The 17,350-nt window shown below is 33.8% G+C and overlaps 1 protein-coding gene across 12 annotated transcripts in view; it reads left to right on the top strand.

Annotated features, from left to right (window-relative positions):
- Window positions 1-17,350, top strand: part of MGAT4C (MGAT4 family member C) — a 725,092-nt gene that overhangs the window by 626,621 nt on the left and 81,121 nt on the right. Inside the window, exon 1 of one of the 12 annotated variants that reach the window (XM_036110972.2) lies at window positions 10,864-10,881. The exons of the other annotated variants lie outside the window; for them this stretch is intronic. The gene's annotated coding sequence lies outside the window, so the exon portion shown is untranslated. Of the gene's footprint in view, window positions 1-10,863; window positions 10,882-17,350 lie in introns of those variants that run through there. 12 annotated transcript variants of the gene reach the window in all.

Here is a 17,350-nt window from a genome sequence, read left to right as displayed (position 1 = left end):
TTCCATTGTATTTAGACAATATTTACCTATTCGTATGCTTAAAAGTGAGAATTCCACAGTATAGAATTCACAGTATATACATGTGCGTATATATTTGATATTTTGTGTTAATGGCATTTTCCAGTAGTTATATTTTTCAAATAATTGCATTATTAAAATGACTGGTAATATACTTTCAACCCCAGGTGGCTCTCTTTCCCATTCAGAAGGGATTACAGAAAGATTGAAAGGATATTTTGCATTCCATTTGTGGTTGTCTTTTATTGCACTTCGTTAATATAACATGCTTCTGTGATTTTAGGTTTTTAAAGTAAGTGCAGTCCCCTTGGAAGTGTTTGCGCATAAGCGTGGGTGAAAAACATGTAGCCACTCTAGTTAAGCTTTCGAAAAGTGCTTTTAGAAAATGTTTGAAATTGAGGCTTAGGTTGTAGTCTTTTCTTTTTTTTTTTTTTTTTTTTTTTTTTTTAAGATTTTATTTATTTGAGAGAGAGAGAATGAGAGAGAGCGAGTACATGAGACGGGGGAGGGTCAGAGGGAGAAGCAGGCTCCCTGCCGAGCAGGGAGCCCGATGCGGGACTCGATCCAGGGACTCCAGGATCATGACCTGAGCCGAAGGCAGTCGCTTAACCAACTGAGCCACCCAGGCGCCCGAGGTTGTAGTCTTTTCTTAATGTGCATGTATAACTCCCACTAATCTTAAAGGGAATTAAATACATACATATAAGGAAGAGTAATCTTTAGTTCTTTTGTTTTAAAGAATTTCTAAAATCCCTTTTTCTAAAATAATTAAACAGAAGATTGTTAGAAGTATTTGTCATCTTTGTGAAAAATCTAGCAATTAAATCCAACTTTATAAACTTTAAATGTAAAGAGCCAAATTCTTATTCTATAGTCTTGTGTTACATATACAAACTAACACTTAATCATGTTGCAAATACATGAGGAGAGTGAGATTTGATTTTATTTGCAGAGCCACAAATAGCAACCTTTCTTATATGATTACAGAATCCAGACAAATGTTTCATAGACTATAAAAATTTCTATTTCATTTTTCTTCAGTCCTAATGCCATTAACTTCTGGTTAGTTTACTGATACATTTATACTTTTATACCTGTGTAATAAAGTTTCTTATGCAATGTGGCAACATTACTGCTTTTCAAATATAAATAGAGAAAATTAGTCTCCCTAAAATGTCAGAAACTTTTTATGGTTTAAAAAGTATAAGAGTTTCAAGATGCCTGGGTGGCTCAGTCAGTTAAGCATCTGACCCTTGATTTCAACTCAGGTCATGATCTCAGGGTCTTGGGATTGAGCCCCACATCAGGCTCCATGCTCAGCAGGGAGTCTGCTTGAGATTCTCTCTCCCTCTCCCCTCCCCCCACTGATGCACACTGTCTCTCTCTTTCTTTCTGTCTCTGTCTCTCTAAAATAAATAAGTCTTTAAAAAGAAGTATTACAATTACTTTGATATTTTATCACATATATAGAATAAATTAGTATTTCTTAAAGCAAAGTGTTGTACTGCTTATATTTTAAAATGAAGTAAAAATGCAATTAAAATCCATCAAAAATAAGTATATTTAACATCTTTAAACTTTAAAGAGGATGTGGACTTAGAAAAAGAATAATAGTCTCAATACAGAAAGGCTGCATATCTCAGATTCATAGCAGACCAGTATAACTGTGACTCTTATCCTCCTCAACTGGGTCCTATAAATTCTATAAACAAAGGTGTGATTTCAAGTTTCCTTTAGACTTTTCAAATTTTTCATGAGCATACTTTTTCTTATCAACATAACTTATAAAATATATAATTTTTAGATAAAAGCTTTATTAAAACTGAGGAAATAGACTATAAAGTTTAGGGCTTATGTTGTAAAACATGTTATTTGTTGGAATTTCTCTTAATGTTTAATGTCCTAAAAAATGGAGCTAATGAACTTTAAAAATTATTTAATATGTATTCAGAAGACTGGGTTTTCTCAATCAAATGTAGATATAATTGAAGAGTTGAAGCTGCATCCATATTACACTTTGGTTTTCTCTTTTAAAAAAGGGGTTTCCCAAAATCGCACCTTAAGAGTCATTGCTAATTTCATTTTCAACTCCTTGACTATATATATGGTGCACTTATTTTCATATTAGTGCAATCATAGTGCATATACTTACTTCAAATACTTTAATTGCTTTCTATTATTTAGATATCAAACTCCTTACGTTTTTGTCTAAAAGACCTTACTTGATCTACCTCAGTGTCGGATAGCACACTCTTGCCTTGTTCTCTATCATACAGTTACTCTGACCTTCTTCCTGCCCCCAAAATTCCTCAAATTCTCACTCTTACTAGGCCTTGGCCCATGACTCTTCTCCTCTCTGGAAAAGTCTCTCCAGTCCTTCACCTGGCTACCTCCTATTCATTCTCCAGTTTAATGTTCACCGTACAAATGCCTTGTCTACTCCTAGGCTCAGTTAGATCCTCCTGCAATACTGCTCTGAGCACCCCTTCACTTTACCCAGCACTGCTCAGTACTGTTGTAATTAACTCGTAGAGTGACCACTTGTTTCTCAGACACATCCTACGAAGGGATGAAGGCTGAAAGCTTCGTAAAGTCAAGGATTTTATAATTTTGCCCATTGCTTTTTGCCTTGTTTGCAATGACTGGCCACAAATTACACATGTAGTAAATACTTGCAGAAATAAAAGAATAAATGACTATAATTTGCATTATGCTTTGTTCTAACTAAATCATGCCACAAACATTTTTCATTATTTCTAAATAGTTTTTATCATCACTTTAAAATGGATGGAAAACAATAAGGATAATGATGATGATGATAATACTGATGTGTCGTTATTTACAGAGTCTATCTGCTTTATAATAGATAATTCAGGTTAATTAAATTTTTCAAACTTATGGATACCATTGATATGTGTCTTCATGTATATTGCTGTCTTATTCCATTTGATTGTTAACAAAATTTCTCAGAAATAACAGCTAATATAAGAGTATGATAAATTTTATATTGTCACATTGCCACAAATTGCTTTGTGAAAAGATCAAATTAATTTGCAATACCATTTACCACTGTCTCTCTAAATGGGGGGCGCCTGGGTGGCTCAGTTGGTTAAGCGGTTGCCTTGCTGCTTTTGGCTCAGGTAATGATGCCAGAGTCCTGGGATCAAGCCCTGAGTTGAGCTCCCTGCTCAGCAGGGAGTCTGCTTCTCCCTCTGCCAGCCCCTCTCCCCTCCTCCTCCCTCTGCTTGTGCTCTCGCTCTCTCAAATAAATAAATAAAATTTTAAAAATAAATTTTAAAAAATACCACAAAAGGATTAAAATTTTTGTTGTTAAAAATTGTCTTGGAAGACAAGATAGAAAGACACAGATTAGAAAAATTTGGTGTTAGTGTCTAATGGCTAGTTTTTTGAAGGACATTTGATTGGAAGAATATTTGACTAGTTTAAGCTGCAGATGATCTACAATTAATCAACAGTGTCGCTCTGAGTCCCCGGCTGTGGATTTGCGGCCCTACAAGCTCTCAGCTCCTCTTTAGGAGTCAGACAACCCAGGACAGTCATCTGTGTGGTTGCAGATTTCCCGCCTGAGATGTGCTAGCAACAGCAGAGGGTTAAGCTTTTTAAATTTTGCACATGGAGAAAAACTATCAGCAGCTAATTTCTTTCCTAGTTTTATCCAATTTTATATTTGGCTTGCCCTAGAATAAATGTATTGAATATAAGCCAATCATAACAGCATTTCCTCAATTACATCTGAGAGAATTCCAAAATCCAAAGGTACATAAGGCAATTTTAATGATGTATAACATTTTTAGTCATTTAAAATAAGTAGTTTCTCTATTAATAAATTTATTGAAAATCCCCTAGTATGTAATTTGCATTAATGACTTCATTAAGAAAATCTGTCATCAACAACAACTGGTTTTGCCAGCAGGAACCAGAAATGATGATCCATTTACTAAAAAGCAATTTTCAGGTAATTTAGCAATATCAGTAACAATAATAAATACCAAACTAAAAATATGTGAGATGTCATTCAGTATTTGTTCTCCAAGAATAGGAGAGAGAGGTTACAAAGTTTAAAAAAGAAAAATCGTTGTATTTACATCTTTTTATCATCTATGCTAAAAATATACATAGTAAAAAACTAAGAATATAAATTATATTTTTTGTTCTGAAGTGTTTGGCTTACTCAAAATAACAGATTTATACTTCCTCTGTAGTGCTAATCATATGCCAGCATTATGTCTGGATTATCATTTGTATTATTTTTCCTTAAAAAAATTAATAAAAAATTCATTGACTGATGTTCAAGGATTCTACTTCAGAAAAGAATCCTGGACTAAATTCATAAATTTCAATTATTCAGTATTTCCCTCATTCATCAGTGTATATGATTTGTAAATATGCTTGAGACTAGAACTTTAAATTTTCAGTTAATGTGAATATGTGAGCTAGATTATCAAGTCCTGTAAAATCCTCAATTCCAAGCTACGCTTATTTACTAAGTAAAATCTTTTTTTTTTTTAAGATTTTATTTATTTATTTGACAGAGAGAGACACAGCGAGAGAGGGAACACAAGCAGGGGGAGTGGGAGAGGGAGAAGCAGGCTTCCCGCTGAGCAGGGAGCCCGATGTGGGACTCAATCCCAGGACTCTGGGATCACGACCTGAGCCAAAGGCAGACGCTTAGTGACTGAGACACCCAGGCGCCCCTAGTAAGTAAGATCTTAATATGAGCATTTTTAAAAAACTTTTTTCATTTATGAAAGCAAAATGCCTATGTTTCAGGTTAAACAATCACAAAAACAAATCTGGAGGGCTTACACCTGACAGGAAGAGTGTTATTTTTTACGGCGACTCAGCCCGCTATCTGGAGAAGTTAAGGGCTGCCTCTACTTCCATGATGCCTAAAGAGTATTGATTCTCATTGCCTTCACACTACAGAAACGCTATATTTACTTCCAATGCAAAAATCAGGCATGATCCTACGTAGATTTGTTATTTTTCATGACCAATGGAAGAAATTGAACTCAACAGCAGATGTTGAAATGACAATAAATTTTCCTGAGACACCCCCTCACACATTGAAAGAAATAGATACATAGCTAAACACACTGTAGAAATAATTACACAAAAATTTAAATCACTCAGAGGAAAAAAATTATTAACACATTCAAAGTAAGAGAACGCTACTTTAAAATAAGAGATGGGGGCGCCTGGGTGGCTCAGTTCATTAAGCATCTGACTCTTGATTTTTGCTCAGGTCATGATTTCAGGGTCCTGGGATGAGCCCCACATCCGGCTCAGAGCTCAGCAGGGAGTCTGCTTGAGCATTCTCTTTCTCCTTCTCCCTCTGCCCCTCTCCCTCCTCTCTCTCTCAAATAAATAAATGCATCTTAAATAAACAAACAAACAAATAAATAAGAGATAAAATCCTCCTTAAAGAAAAAGCAAAGAGAAATGTAATAATATCAGATACCAGATCAGAGGACAAAACAGTCAAATAAAAGGTGAAAACTAAACTTACAACTAATATCATGGAGAGTTTGCAAACTGGAGAAAAATAAGTATCATCCATGAAATTTAAAACAATTTGGAAAGTATAATGTACATGGTAAGTGCATAATGTATAGAGGACTCTGTGGAGTTTTGGATTAAAACTAGAAAGAATATAGTACTAAAAATCTTTTCTGACAATGATGCTGGAGACTTCAGCTGTCATTTACCACTTAGGTTCAATGTTTTTTTTTGTATATCAGTCCCCAAACTTACTGCAATATAAACATTCAATAAATATTTCTAATATTAGTGACAAAAAATATTTGTAAACTAAGTGCACAAACTATTTTGATGAACTGTTTGGGGCAGGATTCTTATGTTGAAAGAATATTCTACCATATTTTATTTTATCTGCCAACCATTCCCTGGCACAGCAGTAGTATATTCCTGTATACAGTAAATATTCAATAAGGTTTGTTTATTGAATTAAGTAATAAATAATCACTAATATGGAAAATAAAAACATGAGTTGTATGTGGCTAAAAATTGTTCCTCTCTTTTTATTTGTAGTAATACAAATTCAGTGAGGAATGTGTTTGTTTGTTTTTAAAGATTTTATTTATTTATTTGAGAGAGAGAGTGGCAGAGGGAGAGGGAGAAGCAGGCTCTCCGTTAAGCAGGGAACTGGATGCAGGGCTCGATCCCAGGACCCTGGGATCATGACCTGAGATGAAGGCAGCCCTAACAGGCTGAGCCACGCAGGTGCCCCTGTGTTTGTTTTTTAATTCACTTTTTGTTGGTGTTTCTCATGGTTCTCTTCTTCTTCCACTGCCTTTTAAGCAAATGCTTCATAATATATGACTCAATCATTGTATGCTATTTGAAATAGAAAATGTTACTCTTATTGATTTATTGTTTCCAATAATATCTATGTTAATTAGGTCTATGTGAGAAGTTGGGAAGTCATATATAGAATGCTTTGCCTATACTGTAATATGCTGAATGTGATTTTGGAAGCTTTTGTTGTTGATTTTGGTTTTGTTGTTGACATTGTTTTGTTTTATAAGACATTCTCTGCAATCCAGTAAGATTCTTCCAGAGTTTATAAAGTTAAACCTTATTGGAGGAAGGAAGAAGATTCCCTAAGCCCAAAATATTATTCACCAAATATATAAAACAATCTACTCTAATTCATACAGGGAATACTTGGGAAAAACACAGATCTTAGAAATAAAATACCCAGTCATTGTAAACCCACCATCCGTCAGGACTGATGTGACTTAACCATTTGCCTTAATGTGATTTATTCAGTACAGCACATTTCATCTACATTTACATAGAATTCTTTTCATGAGAAGGGAATGTAAATTAAGAGTCTCATGCTCTACCGACTGAGCTAGCCGGGTGCTTGGGAATGTAAATTAAAACAACATATCAAGACCTTGGTAATCAAGTCTATTTGTATTGTTTACTTCTCTCAGTGGTATATTAGTAGCAATGATAAATGAGATGATGGGCTATATCACTAATCTTGAGTCCTGTTGGAAATAATGATTTTAACTTTGGATCAGCTCAGAAACCTTTAAGATCTGTAAAAAATATCAGGTTGTCCAAACATGAATATCTAAGTTTGAGTATTGGTAAACTAAACATCAGAGGTGCTGAGATTGAAAACAAAAGTATATATTTTTGTCTTATAGTTTGTTATATTTTTCTCCTTTTAATCTATCTCCTGCTCCCCAGAAATGAACTTATTTGAGAATTTTAGGAAAATGATTTTAAAAATTAAAAGAAAAAATTTTTTCAAAGTGTATCCCATCCCACTTTCAAATTTGGATTACTGGCTTCTGCTTTGTCCAAACAAGTTAATAATAATAATAATAATGATAATAATAATAATAATAAAGAGAGTTTCCAGGAAAAAAAAAATTCAGACCTCTGCACTTGGGATCTCCCTAAATATCTGTGTTTACTATTGGAATTTTGAGGTCTTTTTAAGAGCTTTCCAATAATTAGGAAAAGCTAGAATTTACATTGAAAAAACTAATTTAAAAGATAATTTGCTCATCAAATATTTATTAAATACCTACTCTATGATTCCATAGCTAAGTTCTAGAGATGCAAAGATGACTGAAAGATGAATAATATAAGAATCTTATACTGGAGGATCTTTGATCCAGGAGTTGTATCTATCTACTACTATATTCTATCCACCTGGCTCCGTCCATGAAGTCTAAAATTATGGTCACCAGAAGTTCCCAGACTAACATGTATCACAGTTGTCACTAGGATAGGATGACACCAAAGGGTTCTAATGGGAGGGGGGGTGGAAAAAGAAGCCCAGAGATACTCCATTCGTCTCAGCTTTTGGCAGGGTTTGCAACCTGACTGATCAACTATAGCTACAAGGGTTAGGGAGGAAAGGATATTATTGGCACAGCCTGGGTCAATGTCTCCTCCTTGCCCTCTTCTTTGGTCTATAAGAAGAGGGCAAGGATGCTCAAAACACAGGACACAAAGAGATACTAGTTTAGATAGAAAAATAAAAAGGATCTAGATTACTTTCCTGTGGCTGCTGTAACAAACTATTACAAACTGGGTGGCTTAAAACCACAGAAATTCACCCACAGTTCTGAAGGCCAGCATGGTCACATTCCTTACAGAAGCTCTAGGAGCAAACCGTGACTGTGGCTTTCTTACTCCAGTCTCTGCCTCTGTGGTAACACTGTGTGTTGTGTTCTCTTTTGTGTGTTTGCCTCAAAACTCACACAGCCTCTCTCTTATAAGAATACAGGTGATTGCATTTAGGCCCCACCTGATAATCTGGGATAAACACCTCCCTCAAGAACCTTAATTTAATCACATCTTTTGCCATAGAAAGTAATATTCCCAGGTTCTAGAGATTGGAACATGGACATCTCTTTGGGGCCAGCATTCAACCCACTACACAATCCATTCTTCTAGCTGAAGCATGTTATCGAGGTTAGTCAAGATACCAACTGTGACTTAAACACCCTAATCAGAATAAGGAGTCAACACAGATATTAGCTACTTCTTCAAGGCACTAAATATGTTTGAAATGCAGCTCTTCTCCTAAAGATAAAAACAGATTATATTAGGAACTTAAAATGGATATTTTTCTTCTTTTAAACAACATTATATTAGTTTCAACTTAGAAATTTACCCTTCTTAGGGGCGCCTGGGTGGCTCAGATGGTTAAGCAGCTGCCTTCAGCTTAGATCATGATCTCAGGGTCCTGGGATGGAGCCCCACGTCCGGGCTCCTGGCTCAGCGGGAAGTCTGCTTCTCCCTCTGCCTCTCCCCCTGTTTGTGCTCTCTCTGTCTCTCTCTCTCTCAAATGAATAAATAAAATTATTAAAAAAAAAAAAGAGGGCGCCTGGGTGGCTCAGTCATTAAGCGTCTGCCTTCAGCTCGGGTCATGATCCCAGGGTCCTGGGATCGAGCCCCGTATCGGGCTCCCTGCTTGGTGAACCTGCTTCTCCCTCTCCCTCTGCTGCTCCCCCTGCTTGTACTCTCTCTCTCTCTCTGTCAAATAAATAAGTAAAATCTTTAAAAAAAAAAAAGAAAAGAAATTTACCCTTCTTAGCCAGGATAAGCAAATGCAAAAAACCTCACACATTTGTACTAGCTCTATTTGTCTAGTATTTGTCTATTGCATGTTGTAGAAAAAATATTATTACTAAATTTAAAGAGCTAATCTAAAGAAAAAAATTGGTAAACAATAAATCTATAAGAATTACAATGGAGTCCTCAAATTGAAAAAAAGAATTGCCATTTTGCTTTAAAACAGGTTAATGTTGGGTAAGACTATTAAGAATAACTATATTAACATGATATCTCAAACTATTGTTTAAGTTTTTATTTAAATTCCAGTTAACATACAGTGTAATATTAGTTTCAGATGTACAATACAGTGATTTAACCCTTCCACCCACTCCCAGTGCTCATCACAACAAGTGCACTCTTCAATCCCCATCACCTATTTCCCCAATCCCTCACCCACCTCCCCTCTGATTTGTTCTCTAGAGTTTGTTCTCTAGAGTTAAGAGTCTGGATATCCCTCACTTTGTTCTCCACTATGGACTTACATTTGTTTTTTATTTCAGATGATGCTGTCTTAGAGATTTCTCTTTTCAGCTATTAAATTATTTGTCAAATAAATGGATTCAGAGAACTGAAGGTACATTTCCAAACCACTTGATGCCCTTATATGAACTCACTAGCCTATTGCAAAGTGTCATATATTAATTTTCAATTTAATAGGTGTTACTTTTAAATTGCTTTAAAAATTATTCACAAAAGTAAACCTATTTTCTGGGTTTTTTAACCAGAATTATAATTTGGCTTTACATAACATCTATTACAACAATTGAATGCATTGTTTTTTAGGTAAATAGAAGTACTTAAAACAACTAGGAAAATAGTTAATGCCACCTTTGCTGCATATCTTTGGCTCATTCATCTCCCTTAAACTTTAAGGAAGTTTTAATTTTTGTTACAGTAAGAAGATACACTCCATTCCATTCCTACATCAATAAGCACCATCCTTTATTTCCTGTATTTTACTATTCGAGTTTACATCCATATTGGTCTCCTCTCCCATTGATTGTTTTCACTCCAATGAAGTGTGACACTTAAATCTTTTAAGTGAGATATGAAAGGCATGAAATAGTTATAATTCTTGTGTTTCTCTTCTCTGTTATTTTATGATTAATTCGGCTGCTTGACAACGCATATTTTGGATAAGAAACATTATTCTTTCCAAAGATAAGTTTTCACCAGGAAAAGGTTTTTCGGAAAAACGTTGTTTGATATATAAAATTCAGTAGGAGTTCTTCAACATGGGGATTGAAGGCATTGATTTCATTAATTTTAGTGCAAAAAATGAAAACTCATAATGGACATGCAGTCTTTGAAGCTGTAGGCGTGCACATTCTCATTAAATTCATAGTCAGTCGGTAGAGTAGCAGGGGTCCATTTATTTTCCTAGGATTTAGACTAAATCACATCTCTCTTACACCTCTCTCATACCTGTGCCTCCATAAACTAAATACAGACTTTTCTGCGCTGCAATTTTGGCTACCTAAATAGATGGTTTTGAAGTACCCACTGTGATTTAGCCTGAACTAGAGCAGTCAAGTTGACACCATGTGTCTCAAAGGAGAGCTATGCATAATTAGCTATCTCTAAATTTAGAAAGGTACCACTTTAAAAGATCATCTTACACCAGAATTATAGAGATTTACCTTCTATCTCTGAACTATTTTCTATCTCTTTACTTTTGCTCTGTCAGTTCATCCACATGGAAAGACCTCCTGCCCTCCACTGTTGTATTTTAAGGTACAGTTGAGATTTTGCTACCAACATGTCTATGGGGGGAAATGGTCTTGCCCTCTTTTGAACTCCACTAATATTCATCCTCTGGTTACTAACAGTGTGACAGTAAGTCATCTATGTTTGCATGGCTTTTTTCAGTGATGTTCTAAACTAGGACTCAAGCCTTCCTGTAGTAACTTTGTAAAGTCTTATCACTTACCTCACTAACTGATGTCCACGTTTCCTGAAGGTAGCAACCATGTCTGACAGAGTAGTAATGAACATTTTTATTTATGCATTTATTATTTTATTATACATTTTACTTACATATTTATTATTTATAATGAATGTAATGACTGTTATTATTCTCTGCAGATACCCAGTTAATAGTTATTTTTAATGAACTGGTGCAGGAAGAAAAGAAATAGGTGTCTTGGCAAAGAATAAAAATGAATATAAAATATCTTTCTATTTCACCATTGACAAGTGGATGGAAAAAAATAACAATACACTTCCATGTTAGAGTTATCATTAGTTTGGTAACAATCATAACTTGATTTTTATTGAGTAGTTGACAGTCTGATGCAGAAATCTTGGGGACAATCTTACATTTCTGTATGCCAAAAATATATGAAAGTATGTAGTCTATCTTCCCACCACTTGTTCTCCACTAACATTCAACTATGCTGCCAGCCCCACCTATTCATATTTAACTCAGGAAAGAGAGAAGTGAAAAAAATTCCAAAATTTTATTTGACCAAGTCTGCCTGAAAGTGACTCAGTTGTTTCTTGCCTTGCTTAGAACTGGTGCCTTGAGATAAAAATAAATCTCGTGATAAGAAAACTTTAAATTTATGCACAGTTGAGTTTACCATTTATAAATAATATACACTCCACATAAGTGGTGTGCAATGAAAGCAGCAAATCATCAGTGTATGTCAAAGTAATTGTTGTGACATTATATTTTTAAAATTAACAAAAGATATAGATGATCTCAACATGGAATGAGTGGCAAGCATTAGCAGGAAACAGGGTAAGTTCTTGTCTTTTTTGGAAATAGTGTATAGATACCGATTAACCTTGAATGTTCATGAAAAAATCTATTTTTAAGGTTATATGTTTAATAATTTAGTGGTGACTCTCAGAAAAAAATAGAAATTATTTGTATAAATTCTAGACTATTCAAGTAAAAAGAAACGTTACCTCAAAATTCTCAATCGATCCAACAATAATGGAAAGGAAAAAAAAAAACCAGCAAAAAAAATGGTAGAAAACAAGATGCCATTGCTAAGTCTAACATAGTGTAATAGTAATAAATGTGAATGTGGATAAATTTCCTTAATAAGAAATCTTATATTACAATTTTCAAAAGTTCCGATATACAGTATTTTTCTGGATAAATGAACGAAATAAAATAACCCAAGGATTGAAAATAAAGGTAAAGGAAAAGACGTAACAATTAAATCTGATAGAATAAAAAGTACAAGAAGCTGAATTAGTAAAGAGCTTTTATTCACTTAAAAATGTAGCTTTAAAATGCAGAGCGCAAACACTAATGGAAATGATAGGGGAAATTGGTAAATGATAAACCATGTTTAGTAGAAAAACTTAGACTTCTCATAAATCAGCAGAGCAAGAGGGCACAAGAGAGAAAATTTTAACAGAAAATCTACATTTAAAAAAGGTATCATGGAATATTTGTGAAAATTAACCATGTATCAAACCACAACCCATCCCAAAGTGCAAAGGCAAAAGCTCAATTTAAAAAATTAGAAATTGATGGTATGAAAAAAAATCTATACACTAAAATATTCAAAGGCAAATTCTCTTCTAAATAAAATCTTAGTTTGAAGAGAAGAATGGAAAAGCCAAAAATAACAAATGCTTTAGAAATGAATGACAAAATCATCAAATAAAAAGGCCCATGGGATTCAGCCAAACCATGATCATTAAGAATAAGCTTTAAAAGAAAGATGCAAGTCCTATATGAAAAAATAAAAATTTAAATGCCAATTTTTACTGACAGATATAAAAAGGTCTTACAATGATGAGACATCACTTTCTTGAGGAAGTTGGAAAGCTGTGTACATTTTCTCTAAACCCAGATTATAAAAATATGTTTACACCATAATCAATTTGTTATTGGCACAAGTATAGAAAAATTTTTAAAGTGGTTAAAGAATTCAGACATAAACCTCCATATAAAGTACAATATGATTTATTAAAAGAGATAGAATTTCACTAAGTGTTGGATAATTCTATAAATGGTTTTAAATGAGAAAGTTTTATGTTATTAAATACAATATTTTAGTATTTGAGTTTTCATAGCATAGGTATGCATGGTTTTTGTTAATAAAAGGATAATGATTTATAGAAAATTGCTATTTACTAGGAAAAAATAAAATTAGTCCCCTGGTATATATATGCAATTTATGCAAATGTGAAATAATTTGTAGCTATTCAAAACAAATATGTAAGCTATTCAAATGAAATATGTAAGGTAAAAAACAGCAAAAAACTATAGAAATATGTACATGGACATATATGTGTCTGTAAAATATATATATATATATATCCCATTTTTGTCTTATACAATCTATGTTTGCATATGTTTGCACATGTATACGAAAAGTATCAGAAGGATTAACTATGAAGATATTAGTTATCGAGGAGAGAAAGTGAAGGAGGACTGAGCACTTTATATGTCACCTAAAACGGCAGTGGAAAGAGTGAGATTACAGAAAGCTTCTACATATATAGTCTCTGCCTGGGGCCATTCACACACTGCGATGGCAAGGCAAACCTAAATGAAACAATGCACGAAATGGAGACAATATATGACTGCACCAGAACATGTCTCATTGGCACTCAATCACACATGCCTCAGTGGTTCCAACACAACGTAAACTTCCAGGTAGTCACATCAAAACTTTTCTTGTAGCACGTGGTCAAATCATTTGGACAGTTTCATAACTAAGAGCAAAGAGGGAACAAAGTAACAAATTACTTTGAAAATCCAACTCCACGATACTCCTGTCCTAGTATTAAAATTTAGAAAAGGAAAAATGATGAAGGCCCTGTAAATGGGGAATTCGGAGGGCAGTACAATGAAATCATGTTAACTTTTTTATAAGAATATTTTCATCTCTTAGTAACCATTGTAAATTGCAGTTTATACATTACCAACAGTGGTGACTTAAATTCAGGAACTGCTTCTCCTAGGAAATGGTTTTCTAAACTCGGGAGTCATTTAAGAAGTGTAGAAAAAGAGTCTATTAACTGATACTAAGTGTAATTCAAGCAGGTGTTTCTTCCATTTTTATATAAGTGTCAAATGACATGTTGCTGCTCTCTATTTGACTAAAATCCTGATTAGAATTAGCTTGAAAATGAAACATTAGCTGGTTGAAAAGCAAACAATTCTTTTCAGCCTAGTTGTGGTAATGGCACATAGTACAAGCAGTTCGAGGTAGAGAATACTTCTCACTTAATAGGTACCTGGAGTTTTCCATTGTTGTGGAAACTAGTTTGAATACAACATTCTCATGAAATTACTCTTAATAATGAAAAGAACAGGTTAATTTTAAGTGAATTAAAAGGTACTTAAATACACCTAGCAAGTTTCTTTCCTTATTAAATACTAAATATCCCTGATAAGTTCAGGAATATAATAAAATGTCTGGGTCCATGGCAAGTAAAGCATGAGGGGCATATACTCTTTATACTTGTTGTAAATTTCAGTATGCATTTTTATGGAGATCTCTCCAAAAGTTTGCAAATGCAGTCTCTTCATGTCACAACCATTTCTATTAAACAAACTAAAAAATATAATAAAATTTTGTGCACTGTGGTACTGAAAAAGAGTAATAGCTACAAGGTATGTGGAAAACAGTAAATGATACATATATTATGTTAATATTTGGTATTGTAATAATGATGTCAATTTAATTGTTATTCTAAAGTCAATGTGAAGATTTTCTGGCAAACAAATGACTAAGCCAAATTATTTTCTATAAAATGTACATATATTCTACTTTTTCTTACACTTTCCTCCTATCTGTGACTATTTTAATACAACCTTTAAATTAAATATCCACACAATAAGCTGCAACATTATTAGTCCCTGTGAGGGATTATTTGAATCAGGTCTTATTGGTGGCAAAATAATTTAGACTATGAAATTCTAAGCCCACGATATCAACTAAGGTTAATGTAATGTACTTGGAAGAAAGCCCAAGGTTTGGTTTAAAAGGGCTGTGGCATGGATATATGATCCTGAAGATTAGCATAAAATGGGAAAAGTAGAAAAGAACTATAAACAGTCCAAGGTACTACAAAGACAAAGAACTTAGAAAGGCAGAGAAACCAATATTCCAAAGGGCTGACTATGGGCACTGAGAAAACCATAAAGATATTATTTAGACTTTAGGTAGAAAAATCTACACTAGAGAGGAACTAGTGTACTAAATTCTTGATCAAATTTCTTATGATGTTTTATGAAAATAAAGTCAGGAATAAAATATCATCCCACAGCAGCAGAAGATCATACTTTTCAAAGGGCTCAATAAAGAAAATTATATAGGATACAAAAAACCAACATAAATTGGAATTAGAAAAACTCTGATAGGGCGCCTGGGTGGCTCAGTTGGTTAAGCGACTGCCTTCGGCTCAGGTCATGATCCTGGAGTCCCGGGATCAAGTCCCACATCGGGCTCCCTGCTCAGCAGGGGGTCTGCTTCTCCCTCTGACCCTCTTCCCTCTCGTGCTCTCTGTCTCTCATTCTCTCTCTCTCAAATAAATAAATAAAATCTTAAAAAAAAAGAAAAACTGATAAGCTGATAAGAGAAAAAGTAGATTTGAGAAGAAAAAGTTATAAATAAAAGAAAAAAAGTATCACAAATGAAGATAAAACTAGATGAAACACGAGTGAATTTAAGTAGTAAACAATTGAGGTAGAAAATGGAAGGTGATTATTTTGTATTAACTAAGGAAAGAAAGAAAGAGAAAGAGAGAGAAGGAAAGAAAAGAAAGAAAAGAAAGAAAGAAAGAAAGAAAGAAGGAAAGAAAGAAAGAAATAGAAACAGATATAAGATAAAGCAAAGACCTGGGGTGGGGGAGGGTAATGGAGTAGAACAAATACAAAAGATATAAATTTTAAAATGTTTTATATAAGAAATATATATTGACAGGTTGTGCCATGTGCTTGGGAAAATCAGCCCATCATGGCCAGAAATGAGAACTGTTCTAGTAAAACTATTGAGCTTTAAAGAAAAAAAAAATTTTTTTAAAGGGTGTCCAAGCAAAACAATCATGCTAATTATCAGGGAAACGGTTTGTAATCAGATATTTGACAGCAACATTATTTTTTTGCCAGAGACAATGGAATCATATATTTAAGATTACCAACTATCAAAATCAAAGGAGATAATGTAAGAAAAGTAGAATAAGTTAATGCTTGACTTACAGGACTTAACTAGGAATAAATATTACTTCAAATTAGATGGCATAGAGAGGGAGAGAGGGGAAAAATAAATTATAAGCTAATTTCAATATTGCTCATAGGTTGGAAAAATTAGAAAAGAGTCTTTCCTACTCCTCTCCCCTCTAAAAAACAAAGGAAAAACTAAAAGTATTCATTTTAGTATATAGGTAATATCTAGAACAAAATACAACTGTTACTAAATAATGCAGTTGCTTATATATAAAATTCTAAAAATAGTTGCCAATTGGAGAAAACAGGTTTCAAGGATTAGAATAGCAGTTAAGACTTTGAAAACAGGTAAGTTATTACAAAAAGCAATTAAAAAGTATTCTTTTCAATAAATGGTGTTGGGAAAACTGGACAGCTACATGCAAAAGAATGAAGTGGAACCATTTTCTTAGCCCATACACAAAAATAAACCCAAAATGGACTAAAGACCCAAATATGAGGCCTGAAACCATAAAACTTCTAAAAGAAAACACAGGCAGTAATTCCTTTGACATCAGCCTCGACAACATTTTTCTAGATATGTCTCCTGGGGCAAGAGAAGCAAAAAGAGAAAGAAACTATTGGGACTATACCGTTAAAAAGCTTTTGCACAGTGAAGGAAGTCATCAACAAAACAAAAAGGCAACCTACTGAATGGGAGAAGATATTTGCAAGTGATATATCTGATAAGAGGTCATATCCAAATATATATAAAGAACTTATACAACTTGACCCAAAAAATAAACAATTCAATTAAAAAATGAGCAGAGGACTTGAATAGATATTTTTCCAGAGACGTACAGATGGCCAACAGACACATGAAAAGATTATTAACATCATTAATCATCAAGGAAATGCAAATCTAAACCACAATGAGATATCACCTCACACCATGCAGAATGGCCAGTATCAAAAAGACAAAAAATAATAAGTGTTAGTGAGGATATAGGAAAAGGGAACAACCACTGTGGAAAACAGTACAGAGATTCCTCAAAAAATTTAAAGTAGAAATGCTATATGATC

Source organism: Halichoerus grypus, chromosome 6 (genome assembly GCF_964656455.1).
Source record: "Halichoerus grypus chromosome 6, mHalGry1.hap1.1, whole genome shotgun sequence".
Classification (NCBI taxonomy): domain Eukaryota; kingdom Metazoa; phylum Chordata; class Mammalia; order Carnivora; family Phocidae; genus Halichoerus; species Halichoerus grypus.
This window is presented reverse-complemented; position numbering and strand designations above follow the sequence as displayed.